Genomic DNA, 15,269 nt, shown 5'->3' on the forward strand with positions numbered 1-15,269 from the left:
TCAATGTCAAGAGGATTTGATAAAGGTGAACCTAGATAATTGTTGCCTTGTTGGGATGACTCGGGAAAAGATTGTGAGAATTAGTCTACCATACAATGGCAACCCTCCTTCTAGTGCCAAACTCTATTGATGGGCCTGGATATTCCGCCAATGATAGGGGATCTCCCTGGTGAAAAACTCCCAACTAGACTCTACACCATTTGGAATAGGAGTCATATTCCGTATATTGGCCTGGCTACCATCTCATTTGATTTATGATATGATTTAGCAAAAATCAACAATACATGAGAAAGCCAATATAATTTTTGATAAATACAAGCTACAAAATCCTCATGATATACTTACAAAAAATGCACATAAAAAAATATGAACAAAATGAATCACATGAACCCTTACCAAAATAATGTTATCAGTACTCTAATAAAGATACATGTAAATAAAATATTCGTTAATTGATCAGAAAATAGTTTACAACCAACAAAAATCATCAAAGCATAAAGGCATACAATTTCAAATAATATATGTGTTAGAGATAACAAAGTAGTTTGTTTTCCTTAACACATGTGAATGTAAACACATACAATCAACCATTACAAGAAGAGTCTCACAGTGCCTTACAATATATGCGTGAAACGGTTGCCTGGCTCAAAGAGCTTATGAGGATTAAGTAGAAGTGTTGAATTCACAATTACAAAAAACGCTCACCCAATCCAATAGTGGAACATGAAAGCTACTACTTGCTTCTCAAAAGAATAACAGGATCTCTACAATATGCTTACAAGACAAACCAAAGCTAGAAGTTCTTTTTCTTTAGCCATGAGGGTGTATTCATAAAACTTGAGGTGACTCTTCACCTCCCTTATGAATCTTGGACTCCCTCATGACTCTTCAACTTTTAAGTGACCTTTTGACTTCTATGCATATTTTCATTTTCTTTTCATTTTTCTAATTGCAAAAATTATCATTTACAAAATTATAACCAAAGTTATGAAGAACAAAACACATTCATGTGTAAATTTCTATAATGAATAACTTTGGCACTTTGATATGGAGCTCTTTAGTAACATTTTTGTACCATGCCTTGTAATCAGCAACTGCGTCCTTCACCTTCTATGTTAAGTCTTGGTCATATCTTATCCTTCACTCTAAAGCATCTGGAAATACTGTCTTTGAATCCACTTGCAACTTGTTCCAAAGCATTGTCAATTTGGTATGCAACATGGCGGACTTTGCAACATATTGAAGAATGGCTTCCTTGGTCACTTCTAAGTCTTCTTAAATAGTAGCACACTTTATGACATCCAATGCTTCTCATAGTTCCCACTTGATTTCTTCTCTCGGCTTCACTTCTCTGGGTATGTTAGTGTCAGTCTTTGCAGCCTTCCTCCAGTGATCAAACATTCTCTTACAAAGTGATTTTAAAGTGTCAAGGTAAAATTTTGTCATTTCAATGAGTCTTCAAGCAAAATTTGGTCACTAGGCATTAGGTCTAGGGTTTGATTTTACCCTCGTCAAAGTTGTCCAAATGTCATTCCATGTCACCATTCAACTGAGTGTACCATCATTCAAAGGGTTTTCATCATCATGTCAAGTTCCACTGGGCCATTTTACACCTTGTTCATGCTTCAGTTGCGCCTAGGCAAGGTTCATTTCCCTCTCCTAGGGTTTTGAAGCTAATTTCTCTTGGATGGTCAAATCATCGGAAAAAATTGTATCCTGATGTTCATACACCTTTCCCTATCCATAATGTACCTTATTAAACACCTCCCATCACTAAAATCCCCCAAATTCCTCATTTTCGCACAAACCCTAGTTTCTTGCTACAACCTAGCAATTTTCTAGGTTGGACCTGTGTTTTTCCTTTTTGGACCCCTTCCCCTCACTCAATCTCTGATATTTCACTTTCCCCTACTTCCTAACATCCCTCCCTACTTCCCAAAATTTCCTCAAGAATTTAGAAGCTCCCTATCCCCTTCATTTCGCTTCATTTCGACAAATCCCTTGTTCCACACATCGGGATAGGTTTCACTCAAATGATGTTTCTGAGCAATAAAAGATGAATTTGGGAAAACTGAGAGAGGTTTTTGTCCAAAACATTCCAAGGAAGAAAAATCTCCTTCAAGTTTTACACAGGTGTCATGGTTTTAGAGAAATGTCAAAACTATAGTTGCCTCGGGAGAATTGATGCACCTCTGAAGTGACCTTGGGAAAATCAAATTTTCTCCTAGCTCAGTTGGCCAAATGACTTTCTTGATGAGTCAAATGATAACTAGACACAAATATATTTCCAATGAGCTATCATGAGCTCAATTTGGAGTTGAGGAAGGCATTCAAAAGTTGACTGTAACCGCACCTCATTTGGCACATTTTGACCAGTCTTGGGAGATTTAATTTTTGATAGGGAAAATGAACTCCAAATTGAAAAATTCTAGTTTGGTTGGAAAGTAGACTCAAATAAATTTCCAACGAGCTATCCTGCGCCCAATTTGGACACCGGGAAGGCCTCCAAAAGTCTCCTGAAAAAACCGCTACGCACAGGCTATATGCGTCGCGCCTCAAGCCCAGTGCGCCGCGCCACTTCCCAGTGCGCGGCGCTAAAAATCTAGAACTCCAAATGAGGAATGGTTTGAATTTTTGGATTCAGCATGAAAAATCATGACTACTGGTGCCCGGACAAGAAATTTGGAGCATTTTTGGGGCATTTTGGGTCACATGACAAATTTTTGGGCAAAATACAGGGTTTTTCTCCCTATGCGCTAAAAATCTAGAGCTCCAAATGAGGAATGGTTTGCATTTTTGGATTCATCATGGAAAATCACGACTACTGGTGCCTGGACAAGAAATTTTGGCAAGATCTGAGTCTCCAGGAGGTCAAAAACACCCAAAAAATGGCCTCTCTGCCCCTTTTTTGACACACAGGAAGCAATCTTGGGAGAATGAAGATTTGGAGGGGCAAATGAGCACCAAATTCAGAAATTCCAGTTGGGTTAGAAAGCAGACAGGACATGATTTCCAACAAGCCCACTTGGGAACATTTTGGACACCTTCAAGTGCCCCAAAATAGGCCCCAAAGTAGCGTGATGCACAGAGAAAATGGCGCGGCGCACAGAGGAAAAATTGCCAAATTTGCTTTCGTTTCGCAAATTTTCGATTCGCGACTTCTCCAAGTGGGCCCGCTCATCTAAAATTCCATTTTTTGGCACCAAAGGTGGCATTTAAAGCATTTTCTTTCCAAATGGACTTCTATCCAAGTGGTGAAGGAAGGCAAACGGTCACCCAATCCAAATGTCATGTTTGTAGCGCTGCACCTGTAGCTGATGGTTGGCTCTTCATCTCCATTTTGTAATGATTCGAGTAACTCCCAAACCCTTGGGCGTTATATCTCTTCATGGCACATTCTATATATTGTATGCAAGCTATTTGCAAAGGGTTGGTTGGCTTGTAACTTCTGGGAGACCGTGGGAAAGAAACTCTTGCTTCTTCACTGTATATTTTTGACAGAGAATTAATGAAAGGCAGCGGCTCTGTTTCATGAGATTCATGTGGTTTTGAGTGTAGAAAATGTGTCTCTTATGTTTTCATATGTATTTCATTATGTTTCATAATTCAATTCATGTTCATTTCCAGTGAAATTTTCTTAGTGAGATAAGGTAGAATTCAATTTTATTGCTCTGCCTGTGGGAAAATTTCATGTTCAGTGTTCTTCTTCTGTTGAAAAGGATTCATGTTCCTATGCCCTTTTCACTCTCCTAAACAATCTCTCCATTCCGCATTATTTCAAACTAAATTACTACTCTTTCCACCTGTCTTGCCTCACAGAGTAATCTGTGCCTTTGTATTCAATTCTCTGTTCATTGTTGTCTGTTGGTCCCATACCATCCCAGAAGCTCGGTCATTCATAAAAATTGTTTCTTGTATCCATATTCATTTACCAGCCTAAGATCAATATTTCATTGTAAGTCATCTCAGACCGTTTTTTGCTTATCTATTCACTGAGTGTGACTCGGAGAGAGCCCTCTCCTGTTCTGGTAGGGCTAGCTACCAAACTGAGCGTGGTTTGTGGTTACCCTAAATTTTGCCTTCCTTCAACCTAGGGCAAATTTAGGTGCTAACAGGGTACACCAATGGAAGGTATCTTGTGTACTTTGACCAAGGCCTTTAATCTAGTGTGCAATTTTAGATAGGTTGATATTGTATTAACTATGGTGTTGCTTATTTTTTCATGGGATTGCACAAACATTTTCACTTCTACTCTATCTATCTCATCTTTTATCCTTCCCTTCTTAGGCAATACTTCTGATGCATTGGGGTATTTAGTGCCCCATTCTTGAATGAAATCTATAGCCAAGTGAGCAAGTTTTAGGATCTTCCCCTTTTCATGCAACTCCATTTATGATTCAAACTGAGGTGCCATTACTTTATGTAGTATTATTATTTCTTCATACGTCGGTTTCATAATTTCCTCTAATTCCTTTAGCTCTTCATATTGTAGATTGCAAACCTTCCCTGAAAGAGCCTATGGTGGATACACTTTGATTCTATATAAGGAGTTTTTCATTCTATTGGCATGCATTAGCCAACTCCTTCAACCTTTCAACTTCTAAATATAGATAGTCAATGTTATTCTCAGTTGCTACTGCAAACTTCATACTTGTTGAAGTATTGACTTGGGAAGTATCGACTTGGGGTTGGTTCTTATGTATGAAACAATATTCGTTCCTAGATTAATGGAGATAGGATGGTCTGGATCATTAGGATAGTATTTTCTCCTCTCTTGAGTGATCTTATGCTTGAACTAGTCGAAAGTGAAGTTTGAGATGTCTAATATCCTTTCTTCTCCTAGTGCCATGATAAAAATCTCACTAAGTGGGGAAAGTCATGTGAGGGGAGTTGGAGGTCGAATGTTCAAGATAGCTACTTTTGGTTCAATTCCCACATTCTTTGATATGATTTATTCCACCTACTTGTCAACAAGCTCTTTGGAAATTAACTCTTCTTCTAATTTTTTTTCATTTCTTCCTCCTCTTTTTTCTTTCTCTCCTCTTCCTCAAGTTATTTTCTTTTTTTCTCTTCCTTTTCCCATTGCTCCTTTAAAGTTTCTTATTCCAATTGATTTTTTTGCGCCTCCTCTTGTTATTTTATCTTTTTCTCTTCTTCCCCATTATTTGAAATGTCTTGTAGAGAGGCCATTTCTTTGTCTAACTTACATGGTGCTTCGATATCAAATAGCATTTGACATAATATTCAAATAAATAATTTGGTGATATTGGCATATACACCTTTGTAGCTTGTTTCCCATAGTACTTTACAATATATGTGTATTGGCAATATATCTTTGGCAAAGGTCCATTTCCACTCCATTCCAAGTAATTCATTCTTTGTACAAATTGCATCCAACAAATAAGAAGACATATAGAATTATGGTTGTTCACCCTTTTTTATGTTCTTTGCTCCTTTAACACATTTCTGCAATGAAATGGCTACAAGTTCGACCCAATTGAAGATAATCCCTTCGGTGATGTTAGCCTCCTACTGCGACAGGTTAATCATCTTTCATGATCGACATTTTTACATGCCAAATATGTCATACTTTGCTTGCTGCAATGCTCCATATTTGCTACAGGTGACCAGAGAAGTATCCGTGAAAGTGAGCTAATCTAAATGCCACTGCTTTGTTCCAGTCTTGATGAGTAATCCATTTTGATCAATTTTCAAGTATGGGAAGGCCAAACAGCTTAATCTTGGCTTCCTTGGGTTTCAATTTCATGTTGTAGAATATAGAGAATGAACATCTGTCCAAACAGCTTAATCTTGGCAGATTTGTAGTTAGGTAGAGAAACAAGGGTGCTCAACAGCTTAATCTGAGCCCCTGGCTGAAATAAGTATAGAAGTAGATAGGAGCACAAGCAACAAGAAAGAATGAAAAGTTGGGTATGCTAGTTCAATTGCACCCAAACCAAAAGAAGAGAAAATGCTAGGTGAGTAGGTCGGGTAGGTAGCTTTGTGGTTGCAGAATCATGGCTTGTGATCCATTTCATATTGTCAAGTGTTATATCTATCATATCACAAGTTGAAGGCAGTTGTTCAGCTGAAGGACTTCAAGAAATGCATGTCTAACTTCCCCTTCTTCCTCTTTCCCCAAATCACTCATTAACTTCCCCTAAAAGAGGTCAAGATCTGCTTGATACCTCTTAATTTCATCATTCTCCATATCATCTGCCTTGGTGAATATCTGCTTCACTAAAGGAATGTTCACACTTCTTCTATCAGTCATTTTCCCCCATTGATAGCCTAAGACATCATTCTTAGCGCTTTTTCTCATCATTATCATATTAACTACTAACTTTATTATGTAACTCCCTATCTATTTCCCCTTCCCCTACTAAAACTATGTATATAACTCCCCTATATATTTATCCCTCCCCCTAGTTGAAAATAACCATATACATCCTTGGAAATTGCTAAGTTTATCTGAAACTTAGCAAGAATCCTCACTTCTCCCCTCAAACCATCTTCTCATGCATTTTGGACCCTTTCTGATGCATAGAACCCTTCATCACCCCCCTAACTATCTTCCAAATGCATAAGGACTCATTCCTTTGCATAATTCTCCTTCACATGTTTAAAAAATCACCCCTTTTACCTTGGTTTGCCTTTAAAAGGCATGAAACCCCTTTTGCCCACTAAACCCCTCTCAAAACCACATCACTTTCCTCCTAAGTGCCTTTGGACTCCTTCCAAGGCATAAGAATACCCAAACCATATAAAAACCTTCAAAAAATTGAAAAATCCTCCATTTCGGGCCATCAGACCCCTTCCGATGCCCTAGAGATCCATTCAAAGCACTTTCATCACCCCTCCAAATTCATTTACCTTTGCATTTTAATAAAATGCATGCTCCGATGAGAAAAGGATCTATTTGTTCCCCCTCTGATGCGATTTCGCTATTGGGAGGGGAAAGTGGCATGTAACAAACATATTTGGCATTTCTCCGAAGGCAGGTGCCCTCCCTCCGACGCGATATCGCTATCGGAGGTCGGGCGATAAAATGTGTTAACTCTATGGTGCATTGCCGAAAGCCTGGGCCGGACCCGATTTCAAATAATAAAGGGCTTGCAAAGGCATTTCGGGTCCGATGGGTTTCATCGTTTCTATGTGGCAGCCCCATGACCCCACCGATAGCGAAATGCTGACGTAATCTCTGTCGTCCATCGCCTTCACCAAATCAACGGCCCATGTTTGATCGGCGATCACCCCTTGTGTTTGGCTCCGACCAGTGGAGCCGAAATATTATAAGGGTGAGTTTATAAGGTTTTCGGGTCCGTAAGGGCCCCGTGCGCAGCGAAAAGGGTGGCTCCGATATTCCGGAGCCGATAATTTATAAAGGGCAGTTTTGAAAGGGATTTCGGGTCCGTTGGACCCGTTTCAAATGAAAATCTGCCGATATGATGGGTTCTGATGGTTCGGACCCAATCTCCATAAAAAATGGGCCTATATCATTTCGTGTCCGCAGCTATTTCGGTGATCGCACATATGTTTCCCCCCGGTCCCTCCGACTGCGAACATGCGACTTAGCGCCAGCCGTCGGATCAGACCCCCAGATCAATGGCCCTGATTTAATCGCTGCACTCCCCATGTATCGCTCCGACTGGCGGAGCCGAAATAATGAAAAACGCGGCACAATAAGCATTTCGGGTCCGCAAACCAAATTTTTGTGAGTCCGCCGATATGACATCGCCGATGGGCCGGACCCGAAATCCCTCAAGAAGGAGCCTATAGCATTTCGGGTCCGCAGCATTTCGGAGGCACTATGTTTTGGGACCAATGGTCCGCCCCGATGCGATATTGCGATGAGATCTGGGCCGTTGGATCGGCCCGCGCCGGATCCAACGGCTAGGATTTAATGATAGCTACAGTGTCCACTTAAGTGCCAAATTTTCACAATTTCGCAGTGTTTTGAGAGCATTTTCATATTATGATAAAATGGCCATTGTTTAAGGTTTGTGTGCAGCGCTCCCACCCGCCACAACCAATAAGGGAAATCATACATCCTTAAGCCATTTAGGATCGCTCCAAGCCCGGTTTTGCTCCAGGGGGCCAGTCTTGGCCTCGGCACAGTTGGCAACACTTTTTCCTCCTGTTTGCACCATTTTTCAAAAAGTTTAAGGCTAGTTTTGATCGGCCAGAGCGCCGATAGCATTCCAAAGGCCACGGGAACCTTTGCAGCAGTTAATTTTGCATTAAAAGGTAGAAAAGGGGCGATTTGACAGCGTAAAGTGTATCAGAGGAAAGAGAAGGCTCAAGTGCATGTCAAAGGGTATCGGGAAAGCGACAGACAGTATCAGTATTGCGGATTCAAAGTAGATGAAGGCAGAAAGGCCCCAGTAGTTATAGCAAAGCATCATTGAGCTGTAATGGCTCACCAACTCACATATTTTGGCCATTTAAGGCAACAAGACCACTTGAAGGCAAATTAAAAGATTTCAACGCAGATTTATGACAAGTACAAGGGTCCCAGTCGCATTTTGGAGCAGTGCTGCTTCCTTAATTACGCAGTTATCACACAGAGGACAGCTCGTGGCTCAAGGCACTCTTTCAGTCCATTTTTGAAGCTGCAGGACCATGTGCAACCCTAAAGAACCATTTTGATGAGGCTGCTCCCTCATGCGCAGCCGTTTTAAGTTATTTCATGCATTTATTTCCAGCATAGATTAGGATCAATGACATTGAATGCACAGATCTCTTTTGATCTGTTTTCAGAGATATTTTTGAGATATTTTTTCCCCTTGACAGCCGTTCAAGGGAAATCTGTAGCTATTTTTCTTTATATACCACCCTCTGCACAGTTTTAAGGGTTGGTTGGTTGTATGACTCCTCTAGAGACTCGCTCTGTATCTGATATGATTTCTTTAATCAAAGATTGTTTAAAGCTTGGAGGATGGACTGTTTGAAGTGTTTTTAATGGTTGAAGAGTGAATGATGGAATTCATGTGCTGCTATATGGATCAATAAGTGTTTCTCACCTCTGTTATTTCAATTTCATACATGCTCAAGTCACAGAACAAAAGATTGGTCTAGAATTTGCTTAGCTGCACTCTATGCTCAGTTTCTGTGGCTTCTTAATGTTTTCCTCTTGATTTAGGCATAAATATGAATTCCTTTATGGCTCATGTTTGATCTATTTCACATATGAATGATTGTTGTTTGAGAATTCTTAGCTGCTCCTAGATAGAGCTCATTCATCTTCCCTATGTTAAGCTGAGTGAGAGATTCTTTGTTGCCTCTCATTCCTTAACCCTCATTCTATCCTTTTAAACTTAAGTGTTGTTTCACGAGCAGCTACCTTGCTCCTCATTCCTCTTGTGACCAAGAAAACGCACCAGCAGTCCTACTCCATGACTCCGTGCCCAATGGTTTGAAACTTACCACACTATGCATTGCCTCTCTACTTGAAAACATCCTCCTTCCTACCAAACATAAACAAAACCCCTTGAACTCAATAACTAGCCTAATATCATCTTCAACAAAGCTAAATCATAAAGAGAGAGCCCTCTTTGACTGCAGGTAGGCTAGGACCTGTAGTCCAAAGATTGGTTTGTGGTTACCTCGGCCGTATCCCTTTAAGGAGCTTTAGGGACAACCTGAGTGATAACATAATGGCGACTCCACTGGGGACCATCCTCAGATAATTTCACAAATCAAGTTGGAAAGCTCCACTGGGAAAGAACCAGACCTTCAAAAGTTTCTTTCTAACCCGTACATTCTTAGAAAATCCACAAAAAACAAGCCAAAAGCTGGCTCCCAGGAAGATTTCACGTTATACAAGGTCAAATCCAGACCCAAATCCTACAATTGCCTTTGAAAATCCGAATTTGATCCAAAGAAACCTCAGGAAATTAGAGCTAAAGAGGATTTTGCTGATTCTACTCCTGTGATAGTTCAGCCAAACTGTTGCCCAACCCCTGCCAAAGTTTTATTTCGTTCAACCCCTAGTTCCCCTTGTTCATCATCCATGTCTCAAAGCACTCCTTCCACACCTCCATTCATTGCACATACTACCACTACTACTCCTATTATCCTAGTTGTTCCTATTGTCCCTCTTATCCCTGTGAATATGGCTAACAGATATGCACCTTTGCAATTACCTGCTAATCCTGGAGCTATGCCTCAGGATTACCAAACTAAAATCACATATTTTGATGGCACAAGTGCCTGCACAGCCCTTCAGCATACAAAGAAAATGCAGGATTACTTTGAAAGCTATGAGATTGACGATGATAGTGTGAGAATGAAAATTTTTGTCCAAAGTTTGACAGGCGATGTCAGGACTTGGTTTAGAGCACTCCCAGCTAATTCCATAGCAGACCCAGAAGCCTTATACCGGTCATTTATCAACAGATGGGAGAAAAAGAAAGACCCCTTGCACATACTAGCTGAATATGATACAATCAAAAGAGGTCCACAAGAAACAGTCTTGGACTATTATGCAAGGTTCAATAGCGTTTATAATGCTATCCCACAAAACTTAAGGCCCCCACCTGACCTTGCCTTATATAAATTCCCTGATGGATTCGACCCAGATATGGCCTACCAGTTAAAAGAAAGAGCCCCTAACAGCCTTGCAGACATGCAAAACGTGGCTGTCACTGTGGAGGCAAATTTAATTGCCAAAAGAAACAGAGCTAGAACTGAGAGAAGAACCACCTTCAAGGAAGAGCCCTCAGCCTTAGATCAAAAGCTAGATGCTATTATCAATGGCATGCACAGGCTGGGAGACAGAGTAGAGAGTGTTGAGAGGAAATCATCATGGGACGGGCAACAAGCTAACACTGTCAGGAACCCGAATTTCAGGAAAAATCAAAATCCAAATGCTGGTAGGTCTAGCCCAGACCATGATATAAGACCTCCTTTTCAAGAAAACTACGCAGAGGCATCCACTTCTAATGAACCCATAGAAGACACTCACATGAACTTAATGGATTTGAAGGGTGAGCAACAAATTTTTCTAACCCAAGAAGACCAAGATGACCATGAGATAAATCAATTTCAGACTAACTCTGGTGAGTCTTTTGACTTTAAACAAGGTTATGATTCAGCTATTTATGAAGTCCACAAACAGTATAAGCTGAGGACAAGAACCATAGATGTGCCCGAAAAAGTTAAACCAAAGGAGGGCAAACAGCCCAACCAGATTAGAGGCAAGGCTATTATAACAGAAACAACTGATATAACTGCCCCAAACCCACACCAAGTGACTGTAGAGGACATAACAGACATACAGTCTTCTGTTTATCAGCCTCTACCACCTTCTTCCTCGAAAGATAACTTGAACAACGTTCCAAAAATCCCTCTTAAAACTGAAAAACCGCAAGCATTCAATTCCCATAACGTTGATATACAAGAGAAAATCGCTGATAATTCAAATGAAAAAGAAAAAATTGTCGTCATCAACACCAAGACTCCATTGGAAAAGCCATTTAATTTAGAGGCAGAGATTGGAAAACTTAAAATATCCATCCCCCTCTCAGAACTTGCTAAACATGATGTGTATAGGCAACAAATTCAAAGATCACTTCAAATGCCAGAGGTCAAGGATGATGTAAATGTGTTAGATGATACCCCTGAGCTGTTGTTCGGTCCTGAAGTTAATGGAAAATCAACATATGGATCTGTTCCACCCTTTTATGTCAGTTTGCACATTCATGACAAAGTCTTGCACAATGCTATGTTTGACTCAGGTGCCTCACACAATCTTATGCCCAAAGCTGTAATGGAGAAACTAAACCTTGATGTCACAAGACCCTACAAAGATCTATTCTCCTTTGACTCAAGTCAGGTCAAGTGTTTAGGCTTAATCAAAGACTTATGTGTCTCCTTAGTCCAATTTCCCAACAAGACAATCCTAATGGACGTGGTGGTTGCTGACATCCCACCAAAGTATGGCATGCTCTTGTCAAGATCTTGGGGGCAAAACTCCAAGGATCTCTCCAATTAGACCTCTCCTATGCCACTATTTCAATCTTTGGGCAACCAAAGAGACTGTATAGAGAAACACTGATGAAGTATGTGGTAAGTAGTGAGGAAAAGCCCCAGAATTTCCCTATCTATTCAATCCATTCTGATATGGATTCTTTTATTTTGTTTAATGATGAAACAAGTCCTCCAACTGATGATAAGCCTATGGCTTTAGTACAACAAGCGCACATCAATGAAGAATCGGTTGCACATACCCATGAGATTGTTACAACAGCCAATGCAACCAGCACACAAGAAAAACCTCCCGAAACACAAGACTCGGGTCTGCCCAATCCTAAAATGACTGAAACTCTTAATACTAACCACAAGCAAGAAATCACATGGTATTTAGAGTTTGATGGCTCTGTTAACAAGTTAGGAGCAGGGGCAGTAATATGGATTCACAATACACATAACAACCATGCAGAGGGTCATGCTTATAGACTGAATTTCAAATGCACCAACAACATGGCTGAGTATGAGGCACTCCTCTTAGGCCTTAAGCTGCTCAAAGCTTTAGGAGCTGCCAAAGTTTCCATTCTAGGTGACTCAGACCTAGTAATCCAACAAATGAAAGGAAACTTTGTTACCAATGATAGAAGGCTAAGAGCTTATAGGATTGCTGCCACTGCAATACTTGATACATGCACTGAATCCAAGCTTGCCAAGATTTCAAGAAATCATAACATTCATGCTCACAGCCTAGCCACTTTCGCTAGTACATGCAAGTTTCCCTTTGAGCCAAATCACCATTTCACTGCTGAAATAAAACATAGGCCTGCTATCCCAAATAACATTAAAGGCTGGCAAGTGTTCGAGGATGATGCTCAAATAAACAATTTTCTTACCTTACAGCATGAATTTGCAGGCCTAAACATTGATGAGGATACCATGGAGGACCCACAACAACAAGCATTAAACGAAAATCAACAAGCTGTAACAGCTGTAACAGCCAGACAGATCCTAAGCCCAACAGTCTTTGACAATGCAAACATTGAAGAGCTGAAACAAATGCATTTGGAGGAAATAGATAAAACAGAGGCCGAGATTATTGATCTAAAGGACAATTTTCTCCCGGTTGGCCTCACTCCACTAGAAGACATGTTTGATGCAAATGATGTGCCCAAAAAGCCAAAAATGCAGCCTATAAACACTGCCATAGAAGAATACAACATTGGAACAGCAGAGAAGCCCAAAATGATCAAACTGTCTAAATCTTTGCCTCCTAATCAAAAACCAAAGTATGTGGATTTGTTCAAAGAATTCCAAGATGTCTTTGCTTGGTGTTATGAGGACTTGAAGTCCTATGATACCTCAGTAATCCAACACACCATTCCCTTAAAACCAAATCAAAAGCCCTTCAAACAAAAACTTAGAAGAATCAACCCCGTGCTCCTTCCCTTGGTTGAGAAGGAGGTAAAGAGGATGTATGAGGCAGGAATCATAGCACCAATCAGATTTTCTGAATGGGTGTCAAACTTAGTTCCCACAAGAAAGAAAACAAATGAGATCAGACTTTGTGTAGATCTCAAAAATCTAAATCAAGTCTCTCTAAAGGACCACTATCCTTTGCCCAAAATGGATCACATTCTACAGAGAGTAGTGGGGTCATCACGAATTTCCCTGCTCGATGGCTTTTCAGGTTTCAACCAAATACTTGTTCACCCGGATGACCAAGACAAGACAGCATTTACCACACCGTGGGGAACATTCAAGTATGTTAAAATGCCTTTCGGCCTAAAGAACGCTGGTGCCACCTTTCAAAGGGCAATGGACATTGCATTTGCGAAGGAAATCCATGATTTCCTAGTTGTCTACCTTGATGACTTAACCCCTTTCTCCAAATCTGATAAAGAGCACCTCAAACACCTAAGGCAAATATTCATCACATGTAGGAAATATGGCATTTCCTTGAATCCCAAGAAGTCTCTCTTTGGCCTTGAAGAAGGCAAATTACTTGGACATATCATCTCAAAGGATGGTATTAGAGTTGATCCGGAAAGGATCCAAGCCATATTGCAAATCCCATATCCTAGAAATATAAAAGAATTGCAAGCATTCCTTGGGAAAATCAATTTTCTAAGGAGGTTTATTCCAAACTTGGCTGAGCTAATAAGAATGCTAAACAACATGCTCAAGAAAGACGCCAAGGTAAAGTGGTCTCTAGAGGCCAAGCAAGCATTTGAGGATATTAAATCAGCCTTAACTCAAGCCCCAGTCCTCACAAGTCCAAAATTTGATAGGGACTTTATCATATTTTTATTTGCATCTGATAATAATATAGCTGTTGTCCTTTTGCAAAAGGATGATCAAGGAACTGAAAAGCCAATTGCATTTTTCAGCCGAGCCTTAAGAGATGCACCCTTGAAATACCCAATCATGGAGAAGCAAGCCTATGCCCTTGTTAAAGCAATCAAGGAATTCCGAATTTATATTTTATATTCACATGTGATTGCTTATGTGCCAAATGCTATTGTAAAATACATATTAACCCAAGAGGGGTTAGAAGGCAAAAGAGGCAAGTGGATTGCTAACATTCTTGAGTATGACATAGAGATAAAACCAACCAAGCTGATAAAGGGACAAGGTTTAGCTAAACTGATGTCTAAATCAAACTTTCAAGCCTTAGACATCAACCAACTGGACAATGAACAGGAGCTGGCGACTCCACAGATCAGTGACACCTTTTTGCAATCCCCATGGTATGCTGATATTTGCTTCGTATTGTTAAACCTGTGTGCTCCCCCAGGATTGTCTAGGACCAAGAAGAGATTTTTAAGAATGAAGGCTTTGAAATTTTGTGTCTTAGATGGTGCATTATTTTGGAAAAATCATGAAGGTATATTGCTTAACTGCTTGATTGTGAATGAAACTAACAATGTCATGAAAGAATTCCATGCAGGGGACTGTGGAGGACATCTATACTGGAAGTCCACTGCTGATAAAATTCTAAGGGCTGGTTTCTATTGGCCCACTTTGTTTGCAGATGTAAAGAAGTTTGCCACGTCATGCCACAATTGTCAAATCTTTGAGGGCAAGAGAAAGCTGCTCCCTTTGCCTCTTAAACCCATCTCAACCGAGAAGCCTTTTCAACAATGGGGTCTTGACTTCATTTGTTATGAAACCAGCTCACAAAAAGATAGAAAAGAGAGATCCACGCCTTAAAATTCAGCCTCTTCGAGGGGGCAACCTCCTTTACATTACATAAATGAACAATTCTTGGATGATACAAATGAAAATACCTCCTTTCTATA

The sequence above is a fragment of the Pinus tabuliformis genome, chromosome 6 (genome assembly GCF_031772625.1).
Source record: "Pinus tabuliformis cultivar Carrire ecotype Pingquan chromosome 6, CPIR1, whole genome shotgun sequence".
NCBI classification, from domain to species: Eukaryota; Viridiplantae; Streptophyta; class Pinopsida; order Pinales; family Pinaceae; genus Pinus; species Pinus tabuliformis.